Source organism: Rutidosis leptorrhynchoides, chromosome 10 (genome assembly GCF_046630445.1).
Source record: "Rutidosis leptorrhynchoides isolate AG116_Rl617_1_P2 chromosome 10, CSIRO_AGI_Rlap_v1, whole genome shotgun sequence".
Taxonomy (NCBI): Eukaryota; Viridiplantae; Streptophyta; class Magnoliopsida; order Asterales; family Asteraceae; genus Rutidosis; species Rutidosis leptorrhynchoides.
The window spans coordinates 202,547,358-202,566,971 of record NC_092342.1 but is presented as its reverse complement, the minus strand read 5'-3'; the positions used below and the strand labels follow the sequence as shown (position 1 = coordinate 202,566,971).

The following is a 19,614-nucleotide window of genomic DNA, read 5'->3' as shown; positions in this document are numbered from 1 at the left end:
TATGTATATCGTTTCGAGCTTCATAATTCAATATTCTCATTTTTTATGTATATCACACATTGTTAATATACATAGTGAGATACTTACTTATCCTAATCTCATGTTAACCATATATATGTCCATATATATATCATCATGTCGTTTTTACAAGTTCTAACGTTCGTGAATCGCCGGTCAACTTGGGTGGTCAATTGTCTACATGAAACTCATTTCAAATAATCAAGTCTTAACAAGTTTGATTGCTTAACATGTTGGAAACATTTAATCATGCAAATATAGTTTTCATTTAATATATAATCATGGAATAATCATGGAAAAGTTCGGGTCACTACATCTCCTACCCTAATTTTTAATTCAGTCGACTGCTTCTTTTCTTCCTCCCCATCATCGCCCAACCATCATCATTCCATCACTTCAATTTTCACAATTAGATAAAACCTTCTACACGAACGTTGAAATTCACATCGTCCTCTACGCGTTGGTGTATTTAATTTGTTTATCAAAGGTATAATCACATGAACCCAAACTTTTAAAATAAGATTTTATTGATGTTTCATAGTTTATGTTGTCAATTGCTCAAGTCTATACGCGTTATCGTTGATTGGTATCGTTAAATTGATCGTTTGATGCGTTAGGGTTAAAAACAGAATTTGATTTGTATGTATACATAAAAATTGACTTTGTCAAATGTTAATTATTATGATATAATTATAATCCTTGCTAAAAACTATTGATTTTAGGCTTTGGATTCGCTTGATTTCGTTTCCGGATGATCAAGTTATATCCATTTGAATTAACGTTTTGTTTTTGTTGTGTAATCAAAAATCTGGGTTTGATAGACCACGAATTGGCTTGTGAAACTTATACCACTGGAAAGATAATTTAAAAACACTCAAGTTACACTAGGATATCATGTTGTTTGCTTATGTATAACTTGAGCTATGCTTGATTTAGTGTAAAAGTGGAATTATACAGCACTTGCATGAAAACAGCCTTGTATGATAAAATGTGTTGATTTTTGGTGATGAAATATTTATATATTTGAAATGTACACAAAAATTACTTCACCTTTCATGTAGATATCATAAGCTAACTGTATCTAGATCTTCGGATAATTGTGTGCGAATGTGACTAGCTAAACTAGAATCGAATCTGCAACTTGCTCTCTGTTTTATACTCTGTGGTTTGTGTTTATTGAAATAGCATGTATGCTTCTGGAATATGAATCTTTATATATTATTTGGTATATGCTCAGTTTATTGCAACCTCTTAAACCTTATTCATTGGGCAAACTAGTGTCATACTTTGTGTAACTTCTGAATTGAGCTGAAAATTGAACATTCAACTTGCACGAATAAACTGTACAAATTGGCTAAAAACAAATTGCACAAATTTTGATATGTGTTATTTTGACTTGTCCTTGAACTATGGCCACTGACCTTGTGTCAATTGCATGTCCCTAACTCCGATTATAGCCAAAACGAAATCAGTGCGCGGTCAGAAACTGACTTGACAAACCATAAATGTACCCCTTCTGATACCTGACTTTTATTTATCGTATGAGACCCTGGCCAGACTTTTTGGAATAGATTTTGAGTATACTTATGATCTGGAGTTTTCCGTGTTTACTTGAATTTTGTACTATCAGATAACATGCTAAGTTTGCTACATGTACATGAACTTTGTGCACAATGATAAACTGAAATTGTGAAATTGACCATTTATGATCCAAAACGTGTTGTTTGACTTAGGTTTGACATGTTGACCAACATTTGACATGCACCTACTGATTTTGACTTTATTTGACTACTTTGACCAACTTTGACTTTCGGTTTGACTTCGGTTGACTTTGTTTGACTTGCATGAACTAGTTGATTGTATGTTGACTTTTACTTTGAAACGCGTCGAGTCGAGCAATAAGACAACTTATACTATGAAACCACATTTGTTTAGGATATATTTATTGACCAACCTAAATACGTATACTTAGTTTGCATTACTCGGCTATAATTCGTACAAGTTAATTGTCCACTTTTCAATCCGAGCTTTATTCAAAGGTGAGTCTACAGTCCCACTTTTTACATGTTTTTAGGGATGAGAATACACGCTGTTATACTTACATTATCAAATGCTTTTGTATTGACATGAGTACTATATATGCATATTGAGTTGTTCACAAAGCCTCTAGCTTGAATACTTTTAATACCATCAGTGTAAGCACAATTTCGATGGACGGATCCGTTAGGTTGGCAACCTTACCCTACAATATTAACTGTGGTGCATTTACTTTGAACATTAGATACACTCGAATAAGTGTATAACTTTTTATTAGGTAAAGGCGGGTATAGTGGTTTCCATACTCGGGTCATCGCTAGTATTCAGGTGCTCAGATTATGCAAACGTTTTACAACTTGGAGTTGTACTTGTAAAATCTCGCGATCAAGGAAACTAAACTATTTTCTGATAACTATTTTTCAAATACTATACAATGTTATGTAAAACTATTGTTTACGAACAAAATGAGATAAAACTTGACATGGTATTGTCTACAGATATTTGAAACTTGACATGGTAGTGTCAACAAACTTTTGAAACGGGATACGGTGCTGTCTACAAACTTTTAACGTTAAACCTTGGTGGTCTTCCACTAATAAACGTTTTTGAAATATTATTTCTTAAACATACTGTATTGTTTACCTAAAACCTGTAGATTCACTCAACATTATTGTTGATCCATTTTGCGTGTTTTATTCTCAGGTATTAATTGCTTCCGCTGTAGAATATTACTGTTACATAGAAGTCAAGCCAAGCACTAGGACCAGAGTTAACATTCCGTTAGAGGGATTTTTGACGGGGTGTTACATATGGTATCAGAGCTTTGGCTATAGGGAACTAGGATACATTAGTGTGTCTAACCGTAGGGCGTATTAGTGAAGTGTAGTCTATAGCCGTGTGTCTTGGATGACTTTTACACATCATACCTGCACTATTTGCTCACAATACGACGTGTAGGGCTACACATTAACGTACATATACACCCTATATCCATATGATATGGACTTGAACTAAGCGCTATACTATGAACCACATACGTACCCGTGACGGGAGGTTTAACTAAATTAAGTTGACTTTCCCATCTTGAACTTATGGAGCGATGTCGAATGGAAATGTGAGATAGCGTAATGTGATGACCGGGATTACATTACGGTAACTCATATAGAAGTTCCGACATCGCAAAATAAGGAATTGGGGCTGAATCAAGTAGGTTACATGGATAAACAACGTTTTGAAAACAAACCGTGTAATCTCAAATGTGAGCAGAAACTTACCATGTGCAAATTAATTGTTAATATAACTTGTAAGTAACTTGTAATCTTGACCCAACTCATCACTGCTCGACACTGTTTATCACCACCGATCATTACTTGTCACTACTCAGACACTACTTGAACACACTCGTCATCTCATACCACTACTCAGCACTGTTTAACGCTGCTAACTACTACTCAACCCCGTCTCTCACTGCTAGTCACGACTGATCACTACTTCTCACTGCTTGTCATTACTAAATAAGACTTTAGTATTTACTACTATCCATTGCTACTTGCTACTACTCAATACTAATCATTACTACTTACCACTACTAAGTATTACTCGTCACTACTAACACCTCCACGCTTTACTACTCACTACTGTGCATCACTACTCAATTCTAATACGTCTTTAGAGGAGGATTTCTTCGTAACAGCCCGCACAATACGTAGTAGATATTGCCCACTCGATTTCTTTCACGTTTTAATAATTAGTTTTCAATTTGCTAATTTGGAGTGCACTCATTTTAACAATCTTAAACAGGTGGGATTCCGAAAGGAATGTTGGAGAATTTGACGGGCATTCTAGAAGAGTCCTAAGCTGTGCGTTCAAGCCAACAAGACCATTTCGCATCGTCTCATGTGAAGAGGACTTTTTAGTTAATTTATATGAAGGACCAACATTTAAGTTCAAGCAGTCACATAGGTTTGTATCATAAAATAGCCCGATATAGTATTCCGTTGGTTAAAATTTCCTTTTGGCATGATTGGTGTAACGACCCGTCAAAGTACACTTGACGACCATCGTTATCTTGGTCCCACAGCTTGATCATAACTCTATATGAATTTAATAAATAACCTTGCATTCTTTATTTAAAAATGATTTCCTATAAAGGAAACCTATCAAAATATATAAGTTTAGAAAAACCATACATTATTACTTAACCAAAAGTTGACCAAAACAAAGTCAACAGCATTAAATGTATCAAAATAAAATGCAAGTTATTGTTTAACAAAAGCTGCCATCATAAATATGCAGACTCTCTAAGCAGCGGAAGCAATCAATCATGAACCTGAGAATAAAACATGCGAGTAACTGTCAACAAAAATGTTGAGTGAATTATAGGTTTAATATTGCAAACAATATTTAATAAAAACCATAAAAATTTATGTTTGAAAACATAAAAACTCCTTTTTGAACCACAAAATTATATGCTAGAAAACATATAAAAACATTATTCCATTTTCCGTGAGCCACCTGGTAACCACTTAACCATTTATTTACCCTTGCCAAACACAATTAATAATATACACCGAACAAGTGTATCTATAATAAAATACGAAGTACTAAACATTCCGATTATAAATTGCTAGCGCGATTAGCTCGAAATGGGGTTGTCAAACCCGATAGATCTATCCATAGGATTCGCGTTCACCGGTAAAAACCAGTGATTACAGTTACCAAACTAGGGAATATTTTTGTTCAACTCACAATGAATAATTTAAACCAACCTCCACTTGTGTCCAAAATATAAAATAAATTGCATGTATTCTCATCCCAAAAGATTTAAATAGAAAAATGGGACAATAACTCACCTTAATAGCAAATGAAGGAACCACACAATCAAGCGAACAGCTAACGAAGTAAAGTGATCAGGAATGATCACAACGCCGACCTATAAATAAAGCATGTCGATATAAATAACTAACTTAGGTCAAGTCTTAGTAAGATAACTATTGTACATGTTGCAAGTAGACATAGAACAACACTCAACATGCATCGGTTTGATCAGAACAGCGTATGGACACACACTTTCTATTTTTAAAAAGTTTCTATTTTTAGCAGGTTTCCATTTTTGGAAAGTTTCTATTTTAGGAAAGTTTATATTTTAGAAAAGTTTCTATTTTAGGAAAGTTTCTATTTTTAAAAAGTTTCTATTTTTGAAAAGTTTCCAAATTTAGAAAGTTTCCATATTTAGAAAGTTTCTATTTTTAGAAAGTTTTTAAGTTAGGGAAGTTTCCTTAATTAGAAAGTCAATAAAAGTCAACTGAAAGTCAAAGTCAATCGAAAGTCAACTCAAAAGTCAACCTTGGTCAAACATAGTCAACGTTAATTTTAAAAGTATAAATTATAATAATAATATAGGTTATAACATTAATTAAAGTCATATATGTATAATTATTTCATAACATAAGTTTAATTAAATTAAATTGAATTATTAAAGTTAACATAAGTTTAAATGATATAATTAATATAACATAAGTATTTAATTAATTAATTAAATATTAATCATAATATAAGTATTATTAATTAATAATAAGTTTTAAATCATATCATAATTATTATTAATTAATAATGAATTATTAATCATATCATAAGTTTCTAATTATAATTATTAAATCATAAGTATTTAATAATTAAATTATAATTAAATAATAACTAAGCCTTATAATAATTAAATAATTAATTAATCCTTATTATAAGTCTTATTATAATAATCTCATAATATAAGTTTAATACTTACCATAAGTATTTTTCATTAATAATAAAAGTATTATTAATCATAAGTTTAATTAAATGTTTAATTAAATCATAATTAATTAATAAATGATATAATAAATATATATCATAAGTCTTAAATTAAATTAATTACTTTTAATATAATAAGTAATTTATTAATAATGAAATTCATTATTTATATCATAAGTCACAATTAATAACCATAAGTTTTAATTAAAAGTTCATCGGGTCATAACTTGAGCCCCGAGAATCAGTTTTCGGCGAGCCTTATATATATCTTCGCCTAACCAACCCACCCGACACCTTAGTGTGCTCAAGAACATCCCAAGAACAGTCACCAAGTCGTGACTTACAGCCCATAATCAGTTTGGATCTTCAATCCGCTCAAAAACGTGTTTTAGCCATAACGGGTGATCCGTGGCTCGGATTTAGATGACCCGAACATGAAAGTTCATCCCATCATCAATCCTAATACACTAGTACACCCTAAAGACTCTAAAAGTGGACACAAAGTCAGACCAAACTTGGTTTAATTCGTTTTCATATTTCAATCTTAACAAAATACCATTTTAATCATATCTTAAGCTCCGGGAATCGAAATGACATGAATTAGGTGTCTAAAATTAATGTATTGATGAGAGGAACTCATCTAGATACTTTAATTTCACTTTTATATCAGTTACATAACCAGAAATGAACGAAAAAGCTGCTGTCCCAATTCAATCAAACCGAAAACATGTATAATCGAGCAATTCTATGCATACAATCATCAATACAATAACATGTAATCATCATACTATCAATATAACATCAAAATACAGAAAAATAAAGAAAAATTAAAAATCTAGGGTTAGGGTTTATACCCTAATCAAGAAACGATTAGTATGAACGCGTAGAGCTCGATACGGTGAATCCGAAAATGATGAAAGCCCTAAATCTTCAAGCTTGAAATGAAAAGATGATGATGATTATTGGTGGTGCAGGTGACGGTTCAAAAGAAAGGAGAAAGAGAGGAGAAAATTAAAATGAGGAATTAGGGTGAAATGAAGGAAAATGAGACTTTTGATCATGTTAGTCACTAGTTACCAATTTTTCATAAATACCCCCCTTTCAAAGGAGTTTGGCCGAAATATTGAGAGGGGTGGGCCCCATTTGCCCAAACTTGATAAAATGTATAATTGCTTGTGGCCCAAATGCCCGAAAGAAGCCCGAAACGCGAAAACGCTGATTGATTTTTCGGAGAGATAACAAATACGCGATGAATAAAATATATAACCACTATATATAATCATATGACATCAAAATATCATATTGAAAATAATTAGGACTTAAAAATCCCAAAAGCTTGACCGTTGGTTTGAAAATCGAAAAGATTCGCCGGATAGAAATCTGCGACACGTAGAAACGTATAACTTAAAATATGAATATAAATATTCACATAACACATAATAATTAATATATTATTACAAAAATAATAATATAGGTCATAGAAATGACGTGGCATGAATAACAGTTAACGGTCTTTAAGTAATTAACGGTAAAAGATAACGGAAAAAGTAGGGTCGTGACAGTACCTTCCCGTTACGGAAATTTCGTCCCAAAATTTAAGCAGGTGCAGGGGTTGACTCAGTATCTGGGAACAAATGCTGGTACTTCTGCTTCATATGATCTTCACACTCCCAAGTGAACTCGGGACCGCGTCTCGCGTTCCATCTAACTCAAACAATAGGAATCCTACTCAGTTTAAGAGTCTTAACCTCTCGATCCATAATTTCGACAGGTTCCTCAATAAAATGAAGTTGCTTATCAACATGAAGTTCCTCCAGAGGAATAGTCTTATCGGCCTCGGCCAAACACTTCTTTAAATTCGATACACGAAAAAACGTCATGAATAGTACTGAGTTCTTGTGGCAATTTCAAACGATAAGTCACTGGTCCAACTCTCTCAATAATCTCAAAAGGTTCAACAAAACGAGGATTCAACTTTCCCTTTTACCAAAACGTATTACGCCCTTCCAAGGTAATACCTTCAACATAACACGATCACCGACCTGAAATTCAATATCGTTTCTTCTCTTATTGGCATAGCTCTTTTGCCGACTTCTAGCGGTTCTCAATCTTTTCTTAATATGTACGATCTTCTCGGTAGTCTCATGAATAATTTCTGTACCTGTAAGTTGAGCATCCCAAACCTCATTCCAACAGACAGGAGACCTACACTTTCAACCATACAGAGCTTCAAACGGTGCGGCTTTAATACTTGCATGATAGCTGTTATTATAAGAAAATTCAGCTAGTGGCAAATACCTATCCCACCCATTACCAAAATCAATAACACATGCTCGTAACATGTCTTCTAACGTTTGAATGGTCCTTTCACTCTGACCATCCGTCTGGGGATGATAAGTGGTGCTCATATCTAACTTAGTTCCCAAGGCTTTCTGTAAGGATCACCAAAACCTCGGCACAAATTGACTGTCTCGATCTAAAATAATAGATACAGGAACACCATGTCTAGAAACAATCTCCTTCAAATACAAATGAGTAAGCTTCTCCATCGAATCCGTTTCCTTAATCGGCAAAAAGTGAGTTAACTTAGTGAGTCGATCTACAATCACCCAAATGGTATCATAGCCACCCGCAACTCTCGATAACTTCGTAATAAAATCCATCGTAATACTTTCCCACTTCCACTCGGGAATCTCAGGTTGCACCAACAGTCCAGACGGTTTCTGATGTTCAGCTTTAACCTTAGCACAGGTCAAATACTTAGCCACATACGTAGCCACATCAGCTTTCAAATTAGGCCACCAATACAGCTCCTTAAGATCATGATACCTCTTCCCTGAACCAGGATGAATAGAGTACCTAGACTTATGAGACTCATCTAAAACAAGTTGTCACAGATCACCAAACTTCGGAACCCAAAGGCGTCCTATAAAATACCGAGTACCATCGGTTCGTACCTCTAATTGTTTACTCAAGCCTCGGACCTTCCCGTTACAAAATTCTCCTCCTTCAAGGCTTCTTGTCGTGCCTCAAGAATCTGTCATGCGAGGTTTGTTCGAATTGTCATATTCAAGGCTCTAAACCTACGAGGTTCAGCCCTTTCTTTAAGACTTAACGCATCGGCCACAACGTTGGCCCTTCCCGAATGATATAAAAGTTCACAATCATAATCATTCAACGTCTCAATCCATCTTCGTTGCCTCATATTCAACTGTTTCTGATCAAGGATGTGTTGAAGACTTTCATGATCAGTGTACACAGTACTTTTGACCCCATATAAGTAATGTCTCCAATTCTTGAGTGCGAACACAACATCTCCCAATTCTACATCATGGGTTGTATAATTCTGTTCATGAATCTTCAACTGACGTGACGCGTAAGCAATGACTTTCTTTCACTGCATCAAAACACAACCAAAGTCTTGACACGAAGCATCATAATAGATAACAAAATCATCATTACCCTCGGGTAGTGATAATATCGGTGCAGAAATTAACTTCTTCTTCAGAGTTTGGAAGGCAGACTCTCGTTCACTCTTCCACTCGTACTTCTTCCCCTTATGCGTTAAAGCAGTAAGAGGTTTTGCTTCTCGTGAAAAATCTTGAATGAACCTTCTATAATAGCCTGCCAAACCTAGGAACTGACGAATCTGAGTAGGAATTTTCGGAATCTCCCACTTCTCAATCGCCTCAATCTTAGCAGGATCAACTTGTATTCCCTGTTTACTAACAATATATCCAAGGAATTAAACTTCTCTTAACCAGAAGGCACACTTAGAGAACTTAGCATACAACTCTTCTTTCCTCAACAGATCAAGCACTATCTTCAAATGTTCTTTGTGCTCTTCATCACTCTTGGAATAAATAAGGATGTCGTCGATGAAAACAACAATGAATGTGTCCAGATAGGGTCTACACACACGGTTCATGAGGTCCATGAACACAGCAGGTGCATTTGTCAATCCGAACGACAGAACAAGAAATTCGTAGTGACCATAACGGGTGCGAAAAGCAGTTTTCGGGACTTCAGATTCTTTAACACGCAATTGATGATAACCGGAATGAAGATCGATTTTAGAATAAATAGACGAACCTTGAAGCTGATCAAACAGATCATCAATTCTAGGAAGAGGGTAACGGTTTTTAACAGTAAGCTCGTTCAACTCGCGATAATCAATACACAATCGGAACGAACCATCTTTCTTCTTAACAACAAAATAGAAACTCCCCAAGGGGACGAACCGGGACGAATGAAATATAGTTGCAACAATGAAGGAAGAAATATATGGAGTAGTCACATTGGTGGCATAGATATATATAAGGCAATTCTCTCAAAGGAGATAACGAGGATCATGGACTTCAAAGTAAATTTTTGTTACATTTCCGAAAGGAAGACGTATGAAAGGTGTGATATTTCAATGAGAGTGAACTTCATTGTACAGTGAGCGAGGAAATCTAGGATTCATCCATATTCTTAAATTTATGTGCGGATGAAAAGAACGCGAATCATAGGTTATAAATAATGGCCGCGTCCAGGTGAGATGAATCTCCAAAAATAATTTCGTGCACCTCAAAGTATTGAATCCTAGGATTGATGTTTACGAGGGTGTTGTGGTTGACAGCGAATATTGAGAGTAGAAACTCCTCAAACGGTCTAGTGAAATATATATCCATGATACCCACTATAACAACAGTTGGGGTAGAAACCCACCTAGCGCCTTTTCTACAATAGGGTGACCACCGAGTGTACCCCAGAAAATTGATTTATCGGTCCGATTTTCGGCCATGTCCAACCATAAGAGGGGAAAATTTTATGAGCGCAAAGACTTTCCTACAAATTTTGTAAAACCGGAATCCAAAGTGGTGTAAGAGTTTCTATCAATGAACTTAAGGGTAAGTTTCATCCTTAAACGGAGGATGAGAAGAACTGTGATCCAAACACTCTGTAGGGTAATGCGAAAATTTGATAAAATCAATCAAAGGAGTTTTGAAAAAACTTTAAACGTTTGATGTGACAACATAAACGAAACGAAGTTCTTAGTAAATTTAGAAGTATGTACAACGTGTACCATTTTATATAAAACAAATTGACTTAGTCAAACAGCTCAATAAATGAGTGGTTTTAAAATAATTTTGAAGGTATGATTTAGTATATACTAGCCAAAATAGGTAAGGGTAAATTTTATTCATTTGAATCCATACATACATGTATGATTTTATAAATTGTATACATGACAAAATATTTCATTACTTCTATTCACCCATAAATCATGTGAGAACCGCCTAATTAAACAAATGTGTAAAACTCTCGATGATAAATAGAGTATCTGTATTTTAGAGGTTACAAGTTGAAGTAAGATCGTGGAAGATCGAGTAAAGGACTTGAATCGTCGTGCGACATTTGACCAACAAATGTTACGAGGTCATGAAACCAATGAGTTAAATGTTGTTTTGACTATTATCAGGACATAAGTCCTTGGACCAAAATTGTTCCCGAGCGAAGCTGTTGCTAACAAGCGAGTTATGAAGGATAGAGCATGAGATAGTTAATATAGTTAAAACGAGCTTCTCGTATATCAACAAATAAGATAATGATTATTTTCCCTATCCATGTAATACATCAGAACTTCTGAACGAGTAGTGTAAAATTTTTCTTTGACTCGCTTTCTATTCCTCATGTCACAATATTGGGACTTCTTTATGAATTAACGTAATATAATCACGTTGGCCTGACGCCATTATATTTCACTAATTCATAGTTCCATTCCAATAGCACTACATGAGGTCAAGACACGCGATCAACCTCGAATTTCCATACAATTTCTCTAAAACAATTTCTTAAACAATGTGCTAAGGATAGCACAAGAGACAAAACATCATAAGTAACGAATAGGAGTAACGATGACATAGAAATGTCTTCGAAGTGCCAAAAATCTCTAAAAGTCAAGAATGACGTCTTCCGGTTCAAAAACCAAAGCACATAGGCACAACGGCACAAAGGCACGTAATATAACAAGAATGTTATATACCTAAACATAATAGCTGACATTGAAATGCCGAGCATTTAGAAGTCAAGAATGACATCTCGCGTAAGATAACTCAAACATTATATACATAACCATAATAGATGACATAGAAAAGTCAAGAATTTTAGAAGTCAAGAATGACATCCCTCGGTTTCACTACCCGAGGTGTTCTTATAAGGATAAGTTCGCATGAGTCGGAGAATACGTTTAAATTGGAATGGGAGTTCCTCCCGGATTCAGAACATAATAGAGATGTATGTATGATAACAATATATGTACCAATACGATACAAATAATCCATATAATAATATATAATAGGCCGGGCTGTAGACGAGACTCACTAATGCACCCTATTGACTCAGGTAACGACATCAATGCAGCCTAATTCCCTACAACCAAGGCTCTGATACCAACTGTAATGACCCGTCAAAGTACACTTGACGACCATCGTTATCTTGGTCCCACAGCTTGATCATAACTCAATATGAATTTAATAAATAACCTTGCATTATTTATTTAAAAATGATTTCCTATAAAGGAAACCTATCAAAATATATAAGTTTAGAAAAACCATACATTATTACTTAACTAAAAGTTGACCAAAACAAAGTCAACAACATCCACTATTAAATGTATCAAAATAGAATGCAAGTTATTGTTTAACAAAAGCTGCCATCATAAATATGCAGACTCTTTAAGCACAGCGGAAGCAATCAATCATGAACCTGAGAATAAAACATGCGAGTAACTGTAAACAAAAATGTTGAGTGAATTATAGATTTAATATTGCAAACAATATTTAATAAAAACCATAAAAATTTATGTTTGAAAACATAAAAACTCATTTTTGGACCACAAAATTATATGCTAGAAAACATATAAAAACATTATTCCATTTTTCGTGAGCCACCTGGTAACCACTTAACCATTTATTTACCATTGCCAAACACAATTAATAATATACACCGAACAAGTGTATCTACAACAAAATACGAAGTACTAAACATTTCGATTATAAATTGCTAGCGCGACTAGCTCGAAATGGGGTTGTCAAACCCGATAGATCTATCCATAGGATTCGCGTTCACCGGTAGAAACCAGTGATTACAATTACCAGACTAGGAAATATTTTTGTTCATCTCACAATGAATAATTTAAACCAACCTCCATTTGTGTCCAAAATATAAAAAAAATTGCATGTATTCTCATCCCAAAAGATTTAAATAGAAAAATGGGACTATAACTCACCTTAATAGCAAATGAAGGAACCACACAATCAAGCGAACAGCTAACGAAGTAAAGTGATCAGGAATGATCACAACGCCGACCTATAAATAAAGCAGGTCGATATAAATAACTAACTTAGGTCAAGTCTTAGTATGATAGCTATTGTACATGTTGCAAGTAGACATAGAACAACACTCAACATGCATCGGTTTGATCGGAACAGCGTATGGACACACACTTTCTATTTTTAAAAAGTTTCTATTTTTAGCAGGTTTCCATTTTTGGAAAGTTTCTATTTTAGGAAAGTTTCTATTTTAGGAAAGTTTCTATTTTAGGAAAGTTTCTATTTTTGAAAAGTTTCTATTTTTGAAAAGTTTCCAAATTTAGAAAGTTTCCATATTTAGAAAGTTTCTATTTTTAGAAAGTTTTTAAGTTAGGGAAGTTTCCTTAATTAGAAAATCAATAAAAGTCAACTGAAAGTAAAAGTCAATCGAAAGTCAACTCAAAAGTCAACCTTGGTCAAACATAGTCAACGTTAATTTTAAAAGTATAATTTATAATAATAATATAGGTTATAACATTAATTAAAGTCATATATGTATAATTATTTCATAACATAAGTTTAATTAAATTAAATTGAATTATTAAAGTTAACATAAGTTTAAATGATATAATTAATATAACATAAGTATTTAATTAATTAATTAAATATTAATCATAATATAAGTATTATTAATTAATAATAAGTTTTAAATCATATCATAAGTATTATTAATTAATAATGAATTATTAATCATATCATAAGTTTCTAATTATAATTATTAAATCATAAGTATTTAATAATTAAATTATAATTAAATAATAACTAAGCCTTATAATAATTAAATAATTAATTAATCCTTATTATAAGTCTTATTATAATAATATCATAATATAAGTTTAATACTTACCATAAGTATTTTTTATTAATAATAAAAGTATTATTAATCATAAGTTTAATTAAATGTTTAATTAAATTATAATTAATTAATAAATGATATAATAAATATATATCATAAGTCTTAAATTAAATTAATTACTTTTTATATAATAAGTAATTTATTAATAATGAAATTCATTATTTATATCATAAGTCACAATTAATAACCATAAGTTTGAATTAAAAGTTCATCGGGTCATAACTTGAGCCCCGAGAATCAGTTTTCGGCGAGCCTTATATATATATTCGCCTAACCAACCCACCCAACACCTTAGTTTGCTCAAGAACATCCCAAGAACAGTCAACAAGTCGTGACTTACAGCCCTTAATCAGTTTGGATCTTCAATCCGCTCAAAAACGTGTTTTAGCCATAACGGGTGATCCGTGGCTCGGATTTAGATGACCCGAACATGAAAGTTCATCCCATCATCAATCCAAACACACTAGTACCCCCTAAAGACTCTAAAAGTGGACACAAAGTCAGACCAAACTTGGTTCAATTCGTTTTCATATTTCAATCTTAACAAAATACCATTTTAATCATATCTTAAGCTCCGAAAATCGAAATGACATGAATTTGGAGTCTAAAATTAATTTCTTAATGAGAGGAACTCATCTAGATACTTTAATTTCACTTTTATATCAGTTACATAACCAGAAATGAACGAAAATGCTGCTGTACCAATTCAATCAAACCGAAAACATGTATAATCGAGCAATTCTATGCATACAATCATCAATACAATAACATGTAATCATCATACTATCAATATAACATCAAAATATAGGAAAATAAAGAAAAATTAAAAATCTAGGGTTAGGGTTTATACCCTAATCAAGAAACGATTAGTATGAACACGTAGAGCTCGATACGGTGAATCCGAAAATGATGAAAGCCCTAAATCTTCAAGCTTGAAATGAAAAGATGATGATGATTATTGGTGGTGCAGGTGACAGCTCAAAAGAAAGGAGAAAGAGAGGAGAAAATTAAAATGAGGAATTAGGGTGAAATGAAGGAAAATGAGACTTTTGATCATTTTAGTCACTAGTTACCAATTTTGCACAAATACCCCCTTTCAAAGGAGTTTGGCCGAAATATTGAGAGGAGTGGGCCCCATTTGCCCAAATTTGATAAAATGTATAATTGCTTGTGGCCCAAATGCCCGAAAGAAGCCCGAAACGCGAAAACGCTACTACACGATTGATTTTTCGGAGAGATAACAAATACGCGACGAATAAAATATATAACCACTATATATAATCATATGACATCAAAATATCATATTGAAAATAATTAGGACTTAAAAATCCCAAAAGCTTGACCGTTGGTTTGAAAATCGAAAAGATTCGCCGGATAGAAATCCGCGACACGTAGAAACGTATAACTTAAAATATGAATATAAATATTCACATAACACATAATAATTAATATGTTATTACAAAAATAATAATATTGGTCATAGAAATGACGTGGCACGAATAACAGTTAACGGTCGTTAAATAATTAATGGTAAAAGATAACGGAAAAAGTAGGGTCGTGACAATTGGGGGTGTCTAATGGTACTTTTATATGCAGGGATCGCTCGAATGTTGTCAATTATGTAAGTTTTTTTCCCGATGGCACCAAATTCATCACTGTTAACTCTGACAAACAAGGGCTATTATATGATGGAAAAACGGCCGAGAAGAAGGGCGAGTTGTCTTCAGAGGATTCTCACAAAGGTAGTATATATGCAGTTAGCTGGATTTCTGATAGTAAACAATTAGTTAAACCTTAATCTAAGTTGGTTATATGTTTGATTTTGGTATGTTTTATATATAACAACAGCACTATTGTTTTTTAATGCATGTTTTTAGCTCTGTTTTATGAACTTTTTTTAAATGTATAACATATTGTCATCTTCATATTATGGTTTGTTGTATAAGAGGTGGAATTTTTGACCCATTTACTAATGAATAGGTCGATTTGGGTTGTGTTTTATCTTTAACGGGTCAAACAGATAGTTTGGGAATAAAAGCTAAATAGAAGACTTGCGAAAATGATGATAAGTTGTTTCAAGTGTATTTTTTATTGCCTAAACCTCCTAAACCATTATATTAAAATGTTAATTATTATTATTATTATTATTATTATTATTATTATTATTATTATTATTATTATTATTATTATTATTATTATTATTATTATTAGTATTATTATTATTTAAATAATTTAATATTTGTTAGGGCAGACCGGTGCCCGAAAGAATTGGGCGAAAGGTCATTATACTGAAGGTGTGGAGTTGATTGATTCTGTTCTCGATGTTGCTCGTAAGGAAGCTGAGAATTGTGACCGTCTTCAAGGTTTATGTTTCTACATCTCTCTCTATATTCATGTGTATTTGAAATTCTTTAATATTAATGTAACAAATAATGATGATCCGAATGTATATGTCTATGTTTTAATCTGATTCAATTATATCATCTATGATTTGATGATGAAATGGAATTACTGTTTTTATTTTTGTGTTATGATTCTACTTTCGGTAAAGTAGGGTTTTGAAAGTAGATCTACCGAATTGATATTATATATAAAATCACATTCAAATGTTCGCCAGTCACACATAAATTTTTAGCTTCTTTGAGTAAAATTGACGATTTTAAATACTTTGAAAGTGACTTCCACGCTGCAAGGATCATTACTTTTAGGCTTTGGACGTTCGTCGCAATTCTATCAATGATGTTATTAAAGCTCTATTTTATGTCAGCTCTTCAATTGATATTTAATACGAAGTAATAAGAAGTAACACATGTTTCACTTCTCATATTTAATAATTGTGTTGGTTAGAGGTGAAAATGGAATGGATCGTCAGGGTTTCCGAAATTCTTTATGTTAACCAGTTTAACATTTAATTTCATTATGTTTTAATTAGGGATATTTACAACAGGATCATTACAAGGTCAAACACTATATGTTGTTTTAAAAATAAGTTTGCATTCATAAAAAGGGGTAACGTCTTTACCGACGTCAAATGTTTTACAAACGATAGAGTGCTTATACGAATAGAAAGCAATAACATAAGTACGAGACTCAATGGTCATTACAATTTCATTGTTCAAAAGTAGCATAGTTCGTGAATGCAAAGTAAAAGTTTCATGCAGAGACATCTCTAAACAAAAGCAGCGGGAGTCTACACAGCAAGTCTAACAGCGAGACTAATATAGCGGAAACATCAAACGTCTAAGCACCTGAGAAATAACATGCTTAAAAGTCAATACGAATGTTGGTGAGCTATAGTTTAATTGTAACAGTAATGTAAGGTAGGCCACGAGATTTCGTATTTCAAAATAGTATGAAAAGTATATGCTTAACCGTGGGCACTTGGTAACTAACTTAACGTAATATCACCCCCTAAAAGTACACTTGGCGAGTGCGTAAGTCTACAAAGTATTAAACACCCGTTAAATGCTAGCGAGACTAGCCCGAGTGGAGATGTCAAACAATATGGATCGATATCTAAGATTCGCATTCCCCGGTTCAAAAACCAATGACTAAACGTTACCTAGCTAAGGGGAAAGTTTATGCCATTATATAACCCACACATATATAAAGTTTAAGTACTCGTGCCTAGTAAGTAAAACATAAAAAGCGCATGTATTCTCAGTCCCAAAAATAGTTGAAGTAAAAAGGGATGCTATAACTCACAGTGAAAGTGCGGTAAAAGTCGATACGAGATAAATAAGCAAGTAAGTCGGTCCGAAAGGTCCTCAACCTAGGTCAAAAGTTACTAAGTCAGTAAATCATCACGAAAGGGTTTAAAAGTACGTAAGTTAAGTCTTAAGTATAATCATCATCATCAACATCATACGTAAAAAGTAAAGTAAGTTTTCAATCAAGAATAGAGACCGAAACAAAGGCTGACTTTGTTCAGCTGCTACGACCTCTATAAAAACTGAAATGACATGAGGCCAGTGGCCATGGCTCTGTATGTGAGTCCTCCAACCGCTAACCAATTTTTAGAACCTAACTCATCTTCATTTGACTATGGCGACGGTTTAAGTGCGAGTAGGTCAGAAATTTCAGCACAATGTTACAAGGGCGTAGTGACTTTCGGAAGGCTATAAATCCTAAACCGTACATCGGATTTAGGCGAGGCCTGAACAAAAATTCATCTACTCGAACCGAACTATCTGGAAATCAGCTTTTACAGAAGCCCAGGATCTGGAGCAGACCCTGAAAAACAGAAAGAAAGTGCTCTACTGGGTTTCTCGGTGTTTGATGCTCATCACGGTTCTCATCCTTGATGCATATGAGCCTCAAGTGTACAACTCTTGATGTTTTAGCATCACTTTAACCAAGGTTTAACCATAAACACACAAAGTTAAGACTAGGAAACAAAATACAACTCATGTAAGAGTTTGAGCAAGATGATGAACCAAAGTTACATCAATTTCCTAGTTTCAACACAATCACAAGTTCTATTAAGCTATAAACTTTGAATCAAACTAAATAAGCAAGACCTTAAGCTATAGAACTTAGATCTTAGCAAAATATTAAAGACCTTAGACTAAAAAGTCTAGATATCATGTTCTTGGTGAAACCCTAAGTCATAACACTTAGACTTTCAACTTTTACACAACCATAAGTTATGAAACTTAGATCTTGTAAAGTAAGATGAACATAATCAAATGAACTTTTGTTTAAACCAAGTAGAAGATCATAAGTTACACAACTTAGATCAAACACAAAAATGAAACCCTAAGCTAGAGAGCTTGGATTCCTGACAACACTTATGAGATCTCAAGATAGCAAGCTTGCATCTTTTGTTTCTTGAAAACACAAGTCACAAATCTAAACTACTACAAACAAAAGAAGATCATAAGTTAACAAACTTTGATCTTATCTTAACTTTTTGTAGAAACATCAAGCTAGTAAGCTTGTATTTCAAACTTTCTTGAAGATCCATAAAGTAAAGTGTTGGATCTACAAGTTACATGAAGATCATAAATATAGATTTTGATCTTTAAACATAAATAAAGAGATCATAAGTTATAGAAATTAGATCTAACATAAGTAAAGAAGATTAAAAGCTAAAAAGCATTAATCCTCCATGTTCTTGAATTTTTCAAAACAAAGTTTGAATCTACAAGAGTTATGAAGATTCAAGTTACAAAACATGAATCTTTGATGATAATGATGATGAATCACGAAAATGATGAAGAAAAAGAAGAGAAAGGAGATCAAGAACACTTACAATTCTTCAAATATTTGAGAGAAAACTAGAGTGAGAAAGTAGAGAGAAGTGTGTGTGTGTGAAATGGAATGAAATGAGAATGAACTGAGCCTTTAAAAAAAATAAAGTGATGGTGAGGGTGGTGATGGTGGCCGACGGTTTGGTGGGTGTGAGGGGGGGGGACCATTTTGGCCTCATGTGGTGGTGGAATGGTGTGGTCCATGGTGGTAGTACAAAGTTATGTTGGAATGTTGGGTGACATGCAACAAAGGATAAGTATTAGTACATAAGCATGCATAATACTTGTCTCATTATTTCATGGACTTAAT

At 33.3% G+C, this 19,614-nt stretch overlaps 1 pseudogene; it reads left to right on the top strand.

The window, feature by feature from the left end:
* LOC139870753 (uncharacterized) overlaps nt 1-19,614 on the top strand; it is a 67,201-nt pseudogene that overhangs the window by 6,934 nt on the left and 40,653 nt on the right.